This window comes from Papilio xuthus, unplaced genomic scaffold (assembly GCF_000836235.2).
Source record: "Papilio xuthus unplaced genomic scaffold, Pxut_1.1 DF826949.1, whole genome shotgun sequence".
Lineage (NCBI taxonomy): Eukaryota > Metazoa > Arthropoda > Insecta > Lepidoptera > Papilionidae > Papilio > Papilio xuthus.
Genome location: NW_013531700.1, coordinates 2,672,645 through 2,692,312, shown reverse-complemented (window position 1 = coordinate 2,692,312; position 19,668 = coordinate 2,672,645). Strand labels below are relative to the sequence as shown.

The following is a 19,668-nucleotide window of genomic DNA, read 5'->3' as shown; positions in this document are numbered from 1 at the left end:
GAAGGCCACGCACGGGGCCGTGTCTCGGGAGCGAACGCCGCGGGCGCGCGCCACTCTTTATAATTTGATCACATTTGTATCGCGGACAATGCAGGCCCAAAGCGCAAGGCGACAGGTGGACAGAAGACCTGTAGAGTGGCGCTAAAATTAACCCAATAAATATCTTTAATACTTTCTTATACATACTACCACTGCCTAGTTTGACACGATGCACGTTTTTTTGAAGGGAAATTACATTCAGCGCATATTTCCCTCGTCTTGTAGGGGATTAATGATCCTCATTTTATATTATACAATTTGCAGAATATTTATGTGATGTTACGCAAAATGAATCGTTTCATTATTTTATGTCACGTCCCTGTGGCGCAGAGGATAGCGCGTTGGACTTCTAATCCAAAGGTCGTGGGTTCGATCCCCACCAGGGATGGGATTTTTTTGGAAAATTTTGTTTGTAATAATAGTATTGAATATAACTTTGAATCTTTTAATGGTTAATGGAGTTTGTAGAAAAAACTAAGTAGGACGTTAAATATTTATGAAATAATATAGAAATTCGATGGTTAATTTAATCGAATATCTGAGTCATTTTAATCAATACTAACAAATATTTCGATTACATATTCTTATGCAATATTCTAGATTGGTATATTATAAATATCAGAAAATTCTATCAAGTTAACATTTCAGATAAGAATAAAAAAATTAGCGTCTTCGACTAAGGAAATGATAACAAATTTATATTCTTCTTGATTCTAATAAATAATGTATTATGAGTATTTTTAAGATCAAAGTTCGCAATATTATCGCAATAGTTTTAAGCATTGAACTCATAATTTCTTATACTAAAATGATCAAAAATGTTAAAATATAACTTTCCTTTAAATACCATTAAATACATACAGATTAATTTACTATTAACAAACAAATTACACACTAATTTTGAATTCGTAAACCGATTTTGATCCACAGCTGAAATCCTCCCAATTTAGTCTCCTTATAGATAGAATAGATACGGATCCTTTGCCGTCAATTATCTCATAATCATAACCAGGTTATCTACCTGTATTTACATAAAGTAAAGTAAATATTTCTATGCCAAGAACCTATCTCTTACTTTCGTATAGTACACAAAAAAATGTCTTTTCTATCATTTTATCTCAAGAAACTTATACTTAAGGCTCTCTAAAGACGTCACAAAGCACTGAGTAAGCACGACTCCTTCAGCAGAGCGGCCCGGGGCTATCCACAATGGCCGCTACTTTTTCCAGCGCCATAATAAACATTTGTATTCGACTCTCGTACGCAGCGCGAGCAAACGCCCCAGGCCCGTGCTGTATGCCCGACATAGATAATGTGTGCTTCATGTAATTCGCAATTTAAAAAACCTTACGAAATTTCGACCACCTCGCTCGCAATCATTTTATTATGATAAGCTTTAAAAATTGTTTTAAAATTACATTGCAATCTAATCGTAGTATCTAAAAACTGTAAGACATGTATTTATTTTTTGTATTTTGTGGCAACCGATGGGGGAGGCCTACGTCCAGCTGTGGACAAGTTTAGGCTGAATATGATGATGATGATGATGTATTTATACATATTACAGTCTCTGTTTTGTTAAAGAGTATAAGAAGGACAAAATATTTAATTTAGGTGTATACAAACCTATGATGATACATAATTTTAAGCAGTAGTCTTTTATGTCCAATTACATTGATATTTTCTTGACTAGAGAACGTAGCACAAAATTTGTGAGAAGATATTCATAGCGTCAACGATACATTTCTTATTAAATTGGTACAGCTTGCCTATCGGGCAATACAACGACAAATTTTGTCGATAACCTTACAATTTTTTTCCGCAAATTTTTGTATAAGGCCAAAGCCAAATTCAAATATCGAATACGAATATATTACTTTGACTACCCCATACACACGTCCCTGTGGCGCAGAGGATAGCGCGTTGGACTTCTAATCCAAAGGTCGTGGGTTCGATCCCCACCAGGGATGGAATGATCTTTTTTTTTACTACAAGAACATACTATGTTTGTAACTGTATGTTTTTGTAATGTTACAAACGGAACGCAAATTAATAGGTTTTTCTTTTTTGTAAATTGGTGAAAAATAAGAAACTGTGAATTATTATTGCTCGGTTATATGAATCTTTAAAATTTCAATATGTTATATTTGTATATTTTTAAAGTAAAAAATATGCAATGATAATCCCAACTATTATTATATCTTTCATATAATAGATGTGGCCGTGATCCCGTCTGCGCGATATAAAATTTTTATAATATGTTCTTCCAGACTATGTTCCATACCAATGCCAAATTTCCGCGAGATCCGTTGAGCTGTTTTAGATATAAATCCAGCCAGGATTAGTTTTAACTGGACTGGTTACTGTCAGGTAGCTGATGAAAGTAATAACTTAGGTTAAGTTGAATTTCCAAAACTTATATTATTTCAGAAAATTAAAGTAATGTAATGTTCAAGTACTGTCCAGTACTGCGTGCAGCTCAAAGAGTGTATTGCACGCGGATGATGTCGCGGGCACAGCTAGTATTTATAATAATAACAAATACTAAAGACCTCATTACGTTCAATAAATTTACTATTCAAGTTTATTGTCAGCATACATTAACAAAATTATGTTTATTGTAACAGATATTAAGGGGAGACTTGAATAATTTACTTCAATAATCGCCAATACTGATATAGTAAACAAAACTGGAACGACATGTTAAATGTCGAGTCTAAACAAAGCGTAATGTTTCTGTGTGAATCAAAAGGCAACATAAATCTGCTGCGCCTCACTCGCACTAAATGACGAAGCCTCAGGCTGCAACAGCCTACATGTTCCATCCAGTAGCCATCCTTCCACTTTCAAATTGCAAATTAAGACTTGTTGCTTCCTATTTTGATCCAATTTCAAATACGTCCGAGCTATAATCTAAACGTTTATCATTTAAGCTAAATTCTATTTAATTTCTATAACCCCTTGTGTTAAATAAGGCTCAAATTTCTTTAATCGTTAGCCCTTCCTTTTGTTTTAGTGCTACTAAGACAGCCTTCACACGGTACGTTAGTTAAGAATTTATGCCTACAATGGAATCAGCACGAAATGGTTTCGTAGCCTGAAGGGGTCTACTGGCTAAGTTATTGCCTGGTAGCGTTACTTGCTCAGAATCACTCACTATCTTTCCATCTGGTTCGATTCTGACATACTTTACAATCAGGGCTGCGTCTCTGATTTAAGCAATCGATTCTTTAATGACCCATACTTTATGTGCATCGTATTTCCTACCTTAACTGTCGCTTATGACTTTTTCTGTATACCTTATCTTATCGTCTTCATGTATATAGTTGGAATATACATTTTGAGCGCAACATTGTCTTGTAATTGAAAAATATTTCAAGTAATGCTGGTTAACGTTTAACAATATTTTAATTATTAAGAACAAATCAAGCCTGGAAAATGTCAAATAGCAGTTTTTTGGTGAATTTACCTTTTTCATTGGTCCAAAGAGAAATCTTGATTTTAAAACAAACTTCACACTTACAAATAACATAAATCTATAAATCAAACCATAATCAATAGTAGACTTATAAAAATATTTATCAAAGTAGACAGACTTAAAACTAAATTAAAGCAGCAATGCAGCAACCCTGTAGGCTGCAATGTTATTTCCTGCATTGTGTCTGCGAGCTGACAAAGCGGCAGGTTTACGCAACAGATTGATTTGCATAGCAGAGCGCTTATTAGATTTTATTTTAGTGTCTAACGAGGAAATTGCGACAATTCAACATTGTGCTGGCTGCCGGCAAACTTTACGATAATTTACGACAAGGCTTATCGTAATTATTGCGTTGGCCAATTTTTGATTATAGTCCTTTTTAGTGTTTTCCGCTTTCATATCTATTACCACTTTAAGATACAATGTAACTCGCGTAATCTACGTAGCCATAAGTTTTCACTGCTGAAACACCTACATCAAATGAAAATGAAATGACAGTCTTTGTGACTTATACGCGCCTGTTCAAGTTCCTGACAACTATTCTCACCGCTATCACCCGTAACAGTCAGCACCAAAATGGCGAAAATCAAATAGACACAAAATACCGCAGTTTATAACCATGTATCATCATCTTCTTGTCCCAAATCACTGTTTGGCGCACCATTTTCTTCCTCCGAATCTAATGTTCGTCATTTCAGTCGTTCACGGCAACTGTGCATAAGTAAGACAAAGACAAAACCATTCAGACCTATATTATCTCTCATGGCCGTAAATTTTGTATACAACCTGTTACATAATTCTATTATTGCTAAAGACAAACGGAACAAGTGCAGCTTGAAATCGGCAGATAGATAAATGCGTTTATCGTTTTGGTATCGAACTTTGCGTGTTTACTCTTAAACCATAAATCAGAAATCCCATTATTTATCTTTAAAGACCAAACCTGTGGGCTGTGTTAGGGATTAGACGTGTTTACATCGTATTAAAGTTTAGATTAAATTGATGCATTATCTAAATAAATTTTGTTTCACGTCTATCCAAATTAATAACCCTGTCCGCTCTTTTGTTTTTTTTTTGTTTTTGTAAATATCTCTAGTGAGAAACAATTTGCATAGTCTAAATTTAATTTTATTCTTAGAGTAGAGAAAATAGGCGATTAGTAAATTCCTTTGACTCGTTTGGACCTTGTGGGTCAATCAATTTCACTACGCACACAACAAATAGATCCTTTAATTAGTCTATGGTAATGTAAAATAACTTTCGTTAAACCGATTCCATTTTCACAAAACGGGTAAAAGTATAACGAGGTATGTGTTAGGGCACTTATGTGCTAATCGAGTCCTTGTATGCCGTAAGTTAATACATACATAATAAGTGTGATTAGCTAAGACGGGCGCCCGGAGCAACGGTAGCCGAGATGTGCCAATCTTTTCCTCATTCGAGCTCGGCTTACATGCAACATGTTTATTTTTAAAACCTAAAATGACAATTGGCACCTCAAGGTATAGAAAATACTTCTCATCTATTGTGACAAGTGATATAAGTTTATTATAAATAAGATAGGGGTAAATTACATGTTAATTAAGGTCTGTTTCGCATCGTATGTTTTGTTAGACATTTTACAATATCTTTGGCACGTTCTAAAATTATATTAATATCGACTTTTATAAAATACTTTAAAATAACATCATGACCTTTTTCAATAAAATTTTAGCTCATTAATTCTACCACTAAATTCCCCTAAGTATTTCAGCTTGGTTTCGTTCCCTGAAGCTTTTGAGGACTTATTTAAAAAGGTCACATGCTAAATTACATTAAATAAAAAAAAATAGTTTTTAAAAATTAAAGATCAAACACTTCCTTGCAGCATGTAAACCCGCCCTATAAGCTGAGTGTACGCAATATACTATTAAAGGAGTCAACGCACTCAAGTGTATGTATGTGGTGGGTAATAATAATAACAGCTACTGTTCACCTAGCAGTGGACCGGCGGCGACAACTTAGCTCGATGATAATGCGCCTACTACTTGATGATACTCCTTGTACTGCAACGGTAAAACGAACTTTTGTTCGATATTTAAATGTCCTTTAGATATGGCCAGTTGTTTCACACTATTTATATTAAAAGATATAAAACCTTTTTCGTATATAATTATTTTGTCGCAGTGTCATTTTTTTTTTAATTTTCACGACTCATTAGGTATGTTCCTTAGAGTGATTTACTCTATCATACCTTTATTATTTTTATAATGATTAGAATTTTCTGAGTTTTGTGCAATCATACAAAATAGATCCTGATTATTTGAAAGATAAATAACATATTCATTCTATTTTTAGAAGTCCTATGTAAAAGTAAAATTATTAGATCTTATACATATTATAATGTTTTCTATTTATTTTTTAGATTATTTTAAAGTAAATAATATTATTATATATGTCTTTATTAATGTCATTGTATTCATAAAAACAAATTATTTATTCCGCATGTCAATATGTCAATTATGCCGGTGTGAAAATTCTGACGAGGTTACTTCTTTTCAAATAAAAATCGCTTATTCATGAGCAATTCTTATAATGTGAGAATAATAAAGTAATTACTAGTATAATTAGTTTGTTTCCAGCACATTCCATTATTAAATTTATCTTTAGAAAAAAATAGATTTTGTGAGAATTGGAAAATATCAGATTATTTCTAACGATGAAGCCTTGAGATCTGTATACTAATACAATAATGAATCTTACTAATATTATAAATGCGAATGTTTAGATAGATGGTTGTTTGAAGGTATCTACGGAACACATAGGCTACTAAGTAAGTTTTTTTTTCAATACCACGCGGACAGAGTCGCGGGCGAGAGCTAGTACACTATATTATAAAAATTACTAGCGGTCGATCGCGACTTCGTCATAACCGATTTATAAAAGAAAAAAAGCGTATAAGATGCATGTGTATGCTGTAAACCAAATACGTAATCGTACGTGTGTTTAAGTTAGTCGATTAAAAAACGTTTAAGTATTTTTTATGTACTATAAAACAGTTTCACGTAAATGTTGTTTTGTCTAAAATTTTCTTCGATAATTTACAGTTATACTGATAGAAACAAAACTGGTAATAAAATGACATTAAAATTACTCTATCATCAAATAAAGATCAAAACGAGTTTCCTTTAACAAATATATTAACGATATTTTGACTTAATACAGATAAATCGACATTATATTACTATTTATAGCATGTTAGAAAACACTAAAACAATAATACATTAATATCGAAAGTTATAACTCAAGGGACATACAATCAATTTGCAATAACAACCAGTAGTCGAGTTAACTCAGATAGTATCATAAGAAATATAGGAGAATAATGATTGTAGTAGCAAAATGAACTTATAAATTGCTTTGTAATGCTACTGTTTGGATTGTATCAGATATCTGTCACTGCCCAAGATAGAGGATTGATGAAGCCGAGAGTTTTATTAAGATTTTACTTCGTAATTTTATTATTCTCATTCTATATACTACTTTCAATTGAAAAATATTAGTTCATAAAATCATTCTTATTATTTTCTAATATAATAATAACACACCATCAACAATTAGAGTCATTGATTTATTTTTAAATCTTCTAATTAATATATTGAATGAGGTAATATTAACTTCTTACGAATTTCTTCTTATGTGTACATAAAAATAAATAAGTAATTAATCTTACATAATTAATCGCAAAGGTTCAATCGTTTCTTTGACAATTAAATTCAAATATCATAAAACAAACGAGTAATAAATTCAAATAATAATTGACTGAAGAACATCAAACAAACGTTCGCAAAGACGTAACACAATGACCATTTTAGGATAACGTTCTACAAATGGAAATACAAGTCTAAAATGTCAGACTACATATAAATGTCGTGTGTGGCAACCCTATACTATCATGACTTCTTGCTTAATTCAATTCCTATAGTTAATGTGCAATAAATTAAAAAAAAACATATCAAGAAATGTGTTGTAGCCATTTAAATGCAAATTACTGCTTAAAGAGTGTATAGCTCGTTCAATAATTGTAGTAAATCTAATATTATACGGACCTTTTATTGATTTATTCCATTTTCGATATTCAATATGACTATCAGCAAATGGTTAACTTATCTAATTTCGTATGCCTACAAGAAAAGACTAGAGTGTAGGTAAAATTCAACACAGTGCCGGTGTATCGGCGCAACACTAGCCTTATTAAAATGTCAACGTTTATATCCCCTTACTAATCAACTTGGCACTTGACTAGGACAAAGGATTCTAACTAATAATGTCTTAAATTACATACGTAAGGGTCTAAGAAAAGATTAGAACACTTAAACACATCTTTCACTGGCGCGACGGTAACTTCCTTGACGTAGTAGTCGCGTTTCTAGAGTCGAAGTCCCTAGTCTGTGAAAAGGGTAGAGACTAAAAAAATCTCTACAAGCTAATTAAATTAATTATCCTTTTTTATTCTTGTATACTAAGACTGTTAAATGTGTGTGATAACTCTAAGGCTTCCTGTTCACTATACACTAATGCGTAAACACAGGGAAAACTTAATTTACATACAAATTATTAATATAAAGCGTGTTATTGCAGTTTAATGACTGTTATTTTTGTCTCGCTTACATTAATAGGTCCTGCTCGAGCTTGTTCAGGTAATTTGCGATAATATAAGCTAAATAAAGCATTAAAATTACTTTGATTAGCAGAACACGATTAATAGTTATAGTGTTTTGATACGGATTCCCACGAAGCTTTTTTCTTAGAGTGCTTATACATGAGTTTCTTAAGCATAAATGTTACTGATAATTTTAATATTGAATGAAATTTTATGACTATATCAACTTGATATGTTAAGAATTTATATCTTTCATTAAGATAATTCGGTTTGGTTTCTCATTAGCTTTAGTTTGTATCAATTAAAAGGTTTAAATATTGCATAATGTGCGATCCCACATGGAGTTTTATAGTTATAAAATAAATATATCTTTAATTATATACAAAGGCAGGTTACGATATTGTAAATTATATTACATTATAAAAAAAATTCTCAAATTCAAAATTCGAATTCACTTTCCATATCAATTTCTAAAATACTTTAGCACTACTAGTGTTATATAATTATTCCTAATTATTCCTGTAATGTTATGTCACACTAGCTGTCACTTGCGACTTCTTTCGGGCAGATTAAAAAAAAACTTAATAAGTAGCCTATGTGTTCTTCCAGACTATGTTCTACATCTATGCCAAATTTCAGTGAGATCCGTTGAGCCGTTTCAGAGATACCTTCATACAAACATCCATCCATCCATCTAAACATTCGCAATTATAATATTAGTAAGAAGTAAGATAGATTTCTTATACTTCAAAATTCGAACTTTACACTCTTCATATCATCTTCTTAATTACCTTAGCACTACTAAAATGATTTCTGCAACATTATATTTATTTATTATATATATAGACAACATTTAAGAAATATGACTCTATTGGTAACCTTTATTACAACTAAATATTTTGTTAATAATCACGGATATTATAATACAGAATGGGCAGCTCTGTACCAACCTCCCGGTATTAAGTAAAGCTTAGTCCTGCCGCATAAGAGATGATGTAACAACAGGTTGTGTTTATTTGTCAGTTGTTCTGCAGGCCGCACAATAACTGCTACTTGCGTGAGAGCCACAGCCTCCGGTATCTAATATAGAGTTGAATACCCCGATAAATTAATAATTTGAAATTGACTAATAAAAATTAATCATTCTGTAATAAGTTGAGCAAAGAGAATGTGGAGCAAATTTATTTTAGGAAAAATAATAAATATTTTACGTTCAAAATAATAGTACGAAAAAATGATTCTTTATTCTGTATTCTCTATTTGCTTTGACAGCATCAGTATTTATCGGTAGAATCTTAAATAAATAGGAAAATAAACCAACAAGAATTTTTATATTCATATTTAAATATTCATCATTGTAGACATATAAAAAATAGCCAATATGTTATCTCTCTTAAAAAAATTATTTGGGAAACTAAAATGTAAATTTTAAAAGGGGGTTGCGCAGCTCTTTAGAGATAAACAAGTGAGTGCAATTAGATTGTCAATGGACAAGTGTCGCGGAGACTTGTTCGTTGCGATGCTGTGGTTTAGAAAAGCCGGTTACCGCAATAAACAAGCATAGCTACGTATCCAATAATTATCAACGAGTTTTCTAGTATTTATACTTTCTTCGGTATACCGGGGTCGTTGAACTGAGACAAATAACTATCTCACTTGATTACTGGGAAAAACTTTTAATAACACAAAGTATTTTTTATTAGGTAATACCTTTATGACTTATATTATTAATAATACTAATGTGAATTCAGTGTTTTTAGTCCGCGACAAAAGTGTATAGAGCCCTTTTAATTTTTTTAACTTTTAATTTTAGGTTAAAATGTAAAAGTGAATGAGTTACACCAAAACAAACAGATCTAACAATTTCTTAAATATCGTTTATCAAAGTTTTTGTTAAAAAAATTCTTAGGGATTATGTAAGAGAAAAACCAACTCCGTCAGTGTTTTTATGAAAACAATTTAATCACAAATTAAGCAATAAACGGTGACACACAGACCACACAGATGGCGGAATCGATGCAAATCAAAATAACACTTAAGATGATTACCGGACGTGCATGACAGCGGAGTAAACAGGTATTGTCTCTGTGTAGTCATTGTGGGCAAATTGGACGCCCGGACTTCGCTCAGGTGTAGACTGAATTACGCACGTATGCAATACTAAATGTAAGAATATTATGGATATTCTCAATGGTTAGAATAAAGGAAATTAAAAGATGTTTTTGCAATGAAAACCTACAGATACTGAAATCAAGTTAAGGAGGTCTGTATTTTTTAATTTTATAAACTTTATAGCTACTAACAAGTATACTTAAACCCTGTAGATTTTTAAAACGGCTGTCTAATCGAAATTGTATTTGATTTTTCAATTTTCTGTGCAATAAATTAAATACAAAAAAAAGTTATAAATAAGGGAGAGTTGTAACTTTGTTGTTAACATGTAATAATTTTAGATTTTAGTTTTTTTTAATTGTCCAAAACTTATCGAGAAAGTTTTTCTTAAATATTATCGAATTAAAAATATTTCTATAAACAAAAACATTTCATCACTCTTATTATAGCTAGAAGTTAACAGCTTAATAAAATATGCACCCTAGAAAGTTATTATTACAAATATTTTCATAACCATTCCAATAATTAATACAAGCTAAGCTTTATAGTTGTGCATGTCTAACCTAAGGCGAAACGGTAAAAAAACAAGTCATATATAAAAACATTGCTACCCTAGCTTGATTACCAATGATGGCGGCTACCGCTGCCGATGATACGGTGTCTCGAAAATTGAACGTTTGCACAAGTAATAGTTTCGTAACAGAGTTCGCAAACCTTTGGTATGTCCACGGCTCGATTTTCAATAAAGGATATTACTTTCCAAATTATAACGAATTGGCTCATTATTTATTCGCTATCTATGAAATATTAAATTATTCAAACTTTCGTGAGACATTATACTAAACTGATATATAAACACGGCTAAACACTCACGTATATACGTCCGGTGGCGGCACCGGACGTATATACGTGAGTGTTTGAATATTGAATATGAAATATTGTTTATTTGTACATGGATAAGCTTAGTTTAGTAAGTACCTATGATACTAATTGGAATAATATATTTTAATAATAAAACAAGTAACTATGTATTCTTAAAAGTGAGTTGTGTCAAATAATAAATAAAGAAATATAATATGTTTTCCAAATGTTTACTTTTCCGTATCTATTACATACAGGGGCCTATTATTATGTATGTACAATCTTTTGTTAGATAAAGGGTTTAGCTTCGGAACCGGCGCTTTATTCAATTGAAACATTGAATACAATGTGGGCACCACAATCGCAAAATAATTGAAATACATTGTGACTGTAAAGGCTTGTTTGTCATTTCTTGTGCGAGAGATTTGCAACTTGCTAGAATAAGGACATAGTTTATTCCAATAGTAAACAGAATGATATTTTATACACAATTTCTAACAAGATTTTAAACAAAGAGGTTAATTTAATGATTATGTTTTTACGATTTCTTAACTTACAAACACTTGTAAACAGTGTTAAATTTATAAACTTTTTAATCAAAAAGAAGCGAGTTCAAAAATTATGACGGTTTCACTAGTACATACATACAAGCTGTAGCCAGCGACTCCGTCCGCTCGGTATTAAAAAAATATATATTAGCCCATGTGTTCTTCCATGTTATACAACTAAGACAAATTTCAGCGAGATCCATGTAGTTGTTCTCGTGATACCTTCAAATAAACATCCATCCATCTAAATATTTACTTTTATAATATTAGTAAGATTAGCAATGAATTGGCTAAACCAATTCAAGTGTGTCTTTATTCCCTACTACCCTAGTAGTAGGGAATAAAGTAAAGTAAAGGTAGTAGTAGTGATCACTAATACAACGGCTTTAAATGTAAAGTTCTATAATCTAACATACCTTCCATCGCTTAGTCTCTTATATCGCTTCCCTTACACATGCTAATGTAAGCTATTGCTCACCAAATCGATTTCATTCGCTCGCCCATTCAATGTTTCGGTCATCAATCACTGGCCAAGATTAAGAATCTCCTTTTGATCAGGGAAGACCTTTTATTATCGGTCGCATATTTTGCATTTTCAAACTGAACGTATAAATCCTTTTTTCAATTTACATTTTGAATAAACAGTTATCGATAATTTAATGAAAAATGATGGCAATTTTAGTGACAGTTTTTGAGTCGTCAACGACCAAATAATACGTCGATCATAAAAAAAGTTTCACTATGTACTGTCTTGTATTTACTCCTTTTATGCTTTAGTTAATATGATTTGATAAAAAAAATCTATTCTTTGCGATATCTCTTGCCGTGTTACTGAACATAACCTATACCCCATTTTTATATTAAACTTACTTTCATTGCTTTAGGTAACTAAAAATATTTTATAAATATATGTACCAAACAATAATACATCTCAATCAGGAAGCCATTTAATCTTTGGTAGTTTTTGATTATCTCAATTGAGACATAAAGTTTATATATCTTATCGTGATTAAACTTAATATATTTAACAACATGAAAACAGTTGTGAGAACTACCGGATGTAAAAGTTCCCTATGATAAAGTAAAGATTAACTTGATTTTTAACGTTCCAGTTAATAAAGAATCGACTTGATAACAACATTAACTTAACTGAATGTATGATAACTTAATAGACATATACTACATACATTACTTATAACTTTTATTAAAACAAACTCTGTTATTATCCCGATGAAAATTCTTCCTCTATTTTAAGCCATACTAAGAAACTTACTTCTTTCTTTTCATACAGTTTACATATTGACTTTAATAGTTAATAATATTTATATAACAAGTTTTTGTCTATATTTCTAATAGTTATATTTATCTTGTAGTAAACTATTGCTTATTATAATGGTGTTGTATTAAAAAATCCGTTTTACTACTTCAAAATGTTCAACCACGATAACACTAAAATGAAAATTATCACACTGGAGTCGGCGATGCGACATCGACTCTTAATATATGTTAATTCGATGCATCTGCCACAGAATATCTGTAGAATACGTTCCCACGTGCAAGAGCTGTTTAAAACGATATATGTCATTATGTAAATGGTAATTAAGTAAGAATAGTGTTGTGAAAGAAAGATCACTTGGAGGAAGCAGGTGATGGGAAAAAGCGTCATATAAAATTTAACATTTCCCTGTCCCACGCCATGTATGTACTTGAGAAGGTCGTCACATAATTTGATGTAACGAATAAGTTTGATTAACACGCGTTTGAGAACACAATGTTTAAAAAAATTACTTATCTTACTAATATTAAAAATGCGAATATTTTGCTGAATGTATGTTTGTTAGAAGGTATCTTCAGAACGGCATGTATCTCGTCGAATTTTGGCATTAATGTAGAACATATCCTGGAAGAACACGTAAGCTACTAAATAAGTATTTTATTTCCGCGCGAACAGAGTCAAGGTCGACATCTATTTTTAATATTTTCATAACAGTGTTGCTCAATTTTTGATATATTTTATAAATTATTCATCGTGATCATAATACCTTAAATTTACATAAGTTTTTAAGAAATATAAGTAACTGAGGAAGCATTTTATTATTTGTCCAAACAATATAGTCACTTATGAGTTGCCTAAGCAATTCGTCAGTCTTTTGTCCCGTTCGATCAACTGACCGTTAATCAAATTATATTTGTCACTTTAGTAGGTTTGGTATATTCTTGATTAATTTCACTACTTTCCTAACTTTATCAATAACTTTGTCGAATTACTGTATATCTATAATTTCAATTATATATCATTGAAATGCGTAATACTTAATATATAAAAATCGATCCAATAATAGTTTCATCGAAGTCATTTTAATTTATTCAGATTTATATGGTGATAAAGATAAGGAATCGGCGCTTTAATGTTTTTTTTAGACGGATAAAATTTCAAGGGATGTCACTTAAAATAGAATGTAGTAGTGATGGTATTTTTCGTTAATCCAATGGAGAAAGTGTTTGGAATGCATTTAAAATATTCAGTTTCCTACTATAGCCCATGAATAGTAAACTCTAATCAGTCTCATCTGACAGTTTATCTCGAAAACTTGCTGATAATTTCATGTTTCGAGGCTTAAAAGTTATCGATAAATCTCACTGTAGTATATTAAGTTGAAAAATAAAAATACTCTGTTCTTTCTTTGATTGTATAAAATATTTAAATAGATAAAGATTTTCGTAATTATTGTAGAAGATAAATAGTTTGTCGTATTTTGCTACTATCTTCTTTGTTTTCTAAGGGCCTAGCACGTGTTTTGCGATACGCGTTTTTTAACGTCATCGACATAATTTGTCAAATTTGTATAAGATTTCTTGGTTTACTTTACGCCCGATAGGGACGCTGCATAAAGTTTATGTCAATGACGTTTCGAAAACGTTCTCACAAATATTAATGCTAGGCCCTCTGAAAGCGAATTCTTATGGGTATCCTTTTTAAAAGTATACGACGGTAAGTTTTGAAAATGATGGCTTCAAGAAATTTGAATTCTCGAAGCTAAGCATCATTAACTTACCCTTATCGTTACAACGGGTCACAAAGGGTCGGCACAGTATCTAATACTCCTCCATACATCTGTATCGGCCATCACATTCACCACCTTCTTACGCATATCCACTTTCACACAATCCATCCTTACTTTGATTTCTTGAAGCTATAATTCGAAATACAGCACAGTACATTGAACTCAATAACAATATCTGATATAAACTTCAAGAAGTCAACACACAATATGCTATCAAATACTCCTTTTATGTATAAAGTATCTTCTCTAGTTCATTCAAATCATAACGTATCTAAAGTGACGTTGCCTTTTCACACTTGCTTTATGGAAACTCATAGAAAACTTTAACAAATTAAAATTTGCTGTTAATAATCTACGTACCAAAGAACTATACTTCTTAAGTGATTGACTTAAGATTGAAATTAACAAGAATAATTCTAAAGCAAAAGAAAGATATTATTTGTTTGCCACCGACAGACGCGCTCTTTGTCCATTTCTTTATTGAATAACGAAGGAATAATCGTAAAGTTATAAATACGAAGAACTGATATTCAAATTGGCGAGCATTGCCAACAAGAATGGAAAAGACGATTCAAAATATTACAATACTTCCATCTAAACCGCTACCGGACTATCATTTTATGGGGTGTTTTCAAACCTATCGGAAATTATTTACTTGATAAATTCACAGCCATTATGTTATTATATGTAAGTCTCTTCAACTTATTCTGTACTAGCTGTCGTCAGCGAGGATTAAAACTAAATTAGTTGCCTGTGTGATCTGTTGAGCCCTTCCGGAGATACCTTCAAACAAACATCCATCTATCTATCTAAACTTTAGCATTTATGGTAAGGTTTGGAGTAAGGCTTTAACAAATTTTAATCAGTATTCAACTTTCACACTTTAAAAGAATTTTATCTTAAGTATAGAAACAGAGATATCCTTGTAGTCAATTGAAGAAGGCTAAAGGACAATTTGAGGATATTATTAAAGGGACAGGTTTAGCAATGTAATAAGTAATAGATATAGAAATACCACAGAAGATATTGTCATGATTGTCGTACCACACAGTGTCTGTTAAAATTGTGCAAACGATAGTAACCGGACAACCGCGACGAAGTAAATTCAATTCGTAAGATGATCGAATCGTTCACGCAAGCTTTAAATGTTGCCGGACTTTAGCGCCTACGACAGGCTCATAACTCGATAGAAACTCGAAACCGATACACTTTTCAAAGTGCCTATTTATAATAACATTAACTGTCTAATAGTTGCTAATTATAATCAAAATAATATTATGTTCTTGATATTTGTAGAGCTTTTTTATTTGAATTGCAAAGAGATATAGGCTAATCAATCTACTATTTTAGCTTGCTCAAACAAAATCCTACAGCTTGTAAAAAAGTTAAAAACTCCTCATCTTATTTTCAACAACGTAGATGATTTTCTTTCCATAGTTATAAAATGTATTTTATGGGACTTCTTTTAATTTTAGAAAAATAACTAGTGAACTTAATTTCCAGACAAAATCTACTTTACGACTCAATCGACAATAATTGGTAGACTCGATTAATGTTCAACGGTCACAGTATTTGTGATAGCATCGATTCGGCAATGCAAATGTTTCGTGTATCGCACGGAACATGTCAAGTCAAAGGGACTTGATAAAACAACAATTTCAGTTCGTTCTTTACATTGCTGTAATGTCTGTTTAATTGGTGACAGTATTGATTTGACCATCTTTTTTACAATATCGTAAATAAAATTAAAATCTGTAATGTATAGCTAATTTTTTTATTTTTTACTATTTTGTTACATCCTGTGAAGCCTAGTTCTCTGTTTTTTCATCTTATGTAATTAAAACAACTCTTTATAAATAAATTGGATCGATTACGATAACGGTAAAAATATGTTGACTTATAGACTGTTCCGTTTTGAATGTGTAATAGCGAGAAGCATGTCAATTAGAATCGAATTTTCTAGACACGCTAAGGTCAAATTAAGACAATTAACCCTACCGTGTTCGGAGGCCGCAAATAGAAATCGCCGGTGACTCGAGCGACTAATGAGTTATTAGACCCGCGCCGTGCATTGAAAAACCGCATCCCACTAAATAGGGTTGTACATTGATATCGACATTATAAAAAATTCTGCTTATTTAGTAACTGACATTTACCTAAAATACATTTGATTGCTCTTCAAAAATATTAAAAACAATATTGTTATATAATTATTATTAGAGCATAGAATTCAGACTACAGTAACTTTCTACGTCCTGGGTGTTAGCCTTCGTCTGTATATAAAAATTTGTTGCTTTTCGTTAGTATCGCTAAAACTCGAGAATGGCTGAACGGATTTATTTTATCTTGGTCTTGAAATGTTCATGGAGGTCTAGGCATGGTTTAAAAGGTGAGAAAAATTCGAATAATTGCCGGGAAAACCCTTTAGGAACCTTTTTTCTAATCCCGCGCGCACGGTGTCGCGGGTGACAGCTAGTCGTTTATAAAAAAATACGATGATGGCTAAAATATAGGTAGCGGAAAAACGCTTGAATACTTTTTTGGTATCAGATACTTCATGACTCATCACTACATCACTAGTGGACTGGCGGTCGCGGCGCGGTTGGCAGTCGCGCGGTGCCACACCGCTAGTTCAGTAATTGGTTTGCCCGACCGCTACTCGCTGATTTTTATCTTCGATTATTGAGTTTTCACGCCAATTAAATATTATCTCGCTTCCTGCGGAAGACGCGTTTGTAACCGCTGATATATTGTTAGATTATCAGAATATTCCCCTTGTTAAGGAAAAGACCGCTGAGTAAACTTAATGAATAATAAACACCGTAAATGTAGAGAACTAGTATGTCAGATGACATTGATAAAATATAGCGAAGCTCAAAGTCTCTTTAGGTTTGCTGTGAAAATAAATATCTTACATTTTTTTTAAAACAATATATATTTACTCACATTATGTTTTCTCTCTTTTCGTCGACAGTTTACATTTTACTTTAGAATAGTGTCAATTTTTATTTCTTTTACAGGTACAAGTGACCTTTGTATTTTGCTTATCATTTTGTGGCCAGCATTATTTTCATCTTAATGACTTACACATTTGATAGTTTTTACTTGAAACCTCTCAGCATGTGCGTTAACTTTCCCAAGTCTATTTGAGACCGGTACATTGTTGCCTAACGCAATCTGTAATATGCATTATTTATCATCGTACCTTTTATTACTCACATTACCTTACCCTTTACTTTTATATCTTTTACTTGTTCTCGGCATAAGACAGGAGTTACCAACTCCACTTACCCTAGCGTCAATTTCCATGCCTTTTTACTAAAGCGGCACTAATCGAATTATTTATATTCTGTTAATGTCAGACGTTTTAAAAGAAAAATAAATAATAAAGCCTTCTTCTATCAACATCTTTTTATTGTTTTTCTTGTACCTAAATGGCAAGCGTGTTGTTGTTATTTGGATCTAGATTATTTTTTAATTTTCTTTAATTACAATACGTACCGAGATGGCTCATTAATTAACTAGTCATATGCAACAAGTTTATTATATAACCTGCAATGCGGCCCTTGCGTCAACCACCCCTGACTAAACCTAATGACTAGATTACAATCCCAAGCGATATTCAAATGGCGATGTCCTGTTTGATAGAAACTCACACTAGTTTGTAGTCTTAGCAACTTTGCATATAGAAAAGAAAACGTTTAAAAATCATCATTAATGAAATAAAAATCCGACTGTATATATCTATGACATCGGGAAGGGCACTAATTGAATGACGTCACACGTAAATTTATTAGTACAGTCAAAAACTACAGGAGGATAGAATAAATTTAGCATAAAAACCGAACACTTATAAAAACATACGCTCGATTTTCCCTTAGAGTTAGTTGGTTGAATGTCACAGTCGCCAAATATATCCCATACATATTACATTGTTATTGTCGGATTAAGACACATAAGTACAATCGAACAATTCAATGAACAATATATTAATATCAAAAAAACTAATTCTTGCTTAACTCGTTTCTTAAGCAGCCATTATAACCGCCTCGTTCGGCACTCGTAGCAACAATAATATAAATATTATTACCGTCTCCATGCATTGTTCTCGCAAGCTCCGCGGCCGTAGCGTTTCATTTTAACCAAAGCATTATCTGCAATAATAACTTGGCTCGATTGAGTCGAACAATACACAAGCGGACGTGTAGGCGGGATACTATCGAACTATTGATGATGATGAACTACATAGAGCTGTTAACTCGAAAATTAAAGAGATTGTACGCTGTTCCAATAAACTCCCTAAATTATGCAAACAAACAAACGTCACCAGCAATAATGGGAGGCCATAACTAACTTTATTTAAAGTAACTATTGTTAGGAAGAACTCCGACACTGTGCCGGTGTACTGGCGCAAAACTAGCCTTGCTAAAATGTCGACGTTTATGTCCCCTCACTAATCATTCTGACACTTGACTTTGTAAGGAAAGCGCGCCATTTGCGCCAAAAGATTCTAGCTAATAATGTCTAAAATTATTAGATAAAAATATAAAATAAAGGGTGGAGATTGTAAACACTATACAATTTGGTACAACTAAAATTTCAACCTATTACAGCAGAAGTTTTGAGAGAACAAATATGTGGTATGGCATTAATATACTGTTGTATCAGCTCTATAAACCAGTTATCAAGGAGCCATTGTAATAGCAACTTCGTCTGATTTAATTGTGGGTAGCGTTAATTGGCCATTGTCCAGCATATTGGTTTGCCCTCAGCTGCCCTTTGGTTAACTAAAGTATATTGTTTTACGGACCTCTATATCATGTAACGAAACAATTAATTTTACAAACCGAGGCAAAATTAAAACACGGATAAAAAAAAAATGAAAAATCTGTTTTAAAATTGATAAAAAGAACCAAATATTTT

General features: G+C 32.0%; 2 non-coding genes across 2 annotated transcripts; both read left to right on the top strand.

Annotated features, from left to right (window-relative positions):
- Nucleotides 1-354: 354 nt before the first annotated feature.
- Nucleotides 355-427, top strand: TRNAR-UCU (transfer RNA arginine (anticodon UCU)). The gene has a single exon. It is a non-coding gene; the product is annotated as a tRNA-Arg (tRNA).
- Nucleotides 428-1,936: 1,509 nt separating this feature from the next.
- On the top strand, nucleotides 1,937-2,009 carry TRNAR-UCU (transfer RNA arginine (anticodon UCU)). Its single transcript has one exon. It is a non-coding gene; the product is annotated as a tRNA-Arg (tRNA).
- Nucleotides 2,010-19,668: the final 17,659 nt, after the last annotated feature.